This window comes from Dromaius novaehollandiae, chromosome Z, assembly GCF_036370855.1.
Source record: "Dromaius novaehollandiae isolate bDroNov1 chromosome Z, bDroNov1.hap1, whole genome shotgun sequence".
NCBI classification, from domain to species: Eukaryota; Metazoa; Chordata; class Aves; order Casuariiformes; family Dromaiidae; genus Dromaius; species Dromaius novaehollandiae.
This window is the reverse complement of record NC_088132.1, coordinates 4504678-4505999: the sequence shown is the minus strand read 5'-3', so window position 1 is coordinate 4505999 and position 1322 is coordinate 4504678. Positions and strand designations below refer to the sequence as shown.

The 1322-nt window shown below is 45.6% G+C and overlaps 1 pseudogene; it reads right to left on the bottom strand.

Moving 5' to 3' along the window:
* Window positions 1-355: 355 nt before the first annotated feature.
* Window positions 356-819, bottom strand: LOC112990813 (vesicle transport protein SFT2B-like; annotated as a pseudogene).
* Window positions 820-1322: the final 503 nt, after the last annotated feature.

Sequence of the window (1322 nt, the reverse complement as noted above, 5' to 3'; positions counted from 1 at the left end):
AGTTTTCCAATACCCCCCATCCTGACACCTAGAGTAGTCAAAGAGCAACCTCAAAACTGAATTTAGTTATTGTAACAGTTATAGTCGTCCTGAGGCAGAGCCATATGTAGCCAAGATGGAAAAGAAGGGGAGCAGCAGCATAAATTTTGCCACAGTACAACAGAGAGAACAGCACCAGGCAGTAAATGGGATAAATGTGATCTCTGACATAGTGTACATGTAGTAGGCCTTAACTAGAACATGACACTTACTGCTGAAGCTGACAGGTAACCAGCACTGAATTAGTTGATCACTCTGAGGACTAGGGAAAATTTCAGCTGAGCAGGAGAACAGTTGTCTGTATCCAGTATTCCTGTTAGGACAGACAGGCTGAAAAACGTTTCTTCACAGCATCCCTTGCAAATGATATGAAGGAAATGCCAGGACAAAACATTCTAAGATGCAGAAAAGGAATGCCAGTCCTGCATTGTGCCACCAGCAAGCACAACACTAGTACACAAGGCACAATAGCATAACAACAGTAGCAATCAAATGAAACTCAAGAATCTTTTTCAGTTGCCCCATTGGTCCCAGAAGGAAAACTGCTCCCAGTAGATGTAATATTCCCCAATGTATAAAACACTTCAAAGAGAATCAATCCTTCCTTTGGTATTCATAGTAGACAACTACCCAAGACTGAGCACTGGCATACCATTGCAAAACAAGCAATGAAGCCTTTAGCTCTGGTGGCACAACTTTATGAAGTTGTAACAACAACCTTGGCCAGTCTGCTAGGCTCTTCCAATCCTGAGCTCTCAGCACCCTCTTGAGCTTGTCCATGCTGCCCACCTTGGCTCGCGACCTGGTGGTTCTGCCCAAGGTACTGGGCACCACTCTGCCCTATGATGGAACTACTAGCTCCAGCATGCACATACTTCCAGTCACCTTCCTGCCCTTCCTATGTTTGGAAATAGTATCCAGGATTAGCTGCTCCATCACCTTCCAGGGCCTGAGGGAAGGCTGACAGGCCTGTATTTCCCCAGATCCTCCTTCCTGACCTTGTTGAAGATAGGGGAGACAGTTTCTTCTGAAACTTGTCCTGATTACCATGACCTTTTAAAGAGAATTGAGTGGCTTCCGGTGACATTGTCTAGCTCCCACAGATCTTATGGGTGCATCCTGTCAGGGCCCATGAACTTGTATATGTCCAGTTTCTTTAAAAGTTCCCCAACATGATCCTCCTTCACTGAGGGTGAGTGTTTGCTCCAGTCTTTTCCACTGGTCTCAGAGGCCTGGGATTTCTGAAGGCCAAGGTGAAGAACACAGTGAATACCTTGGTGTAA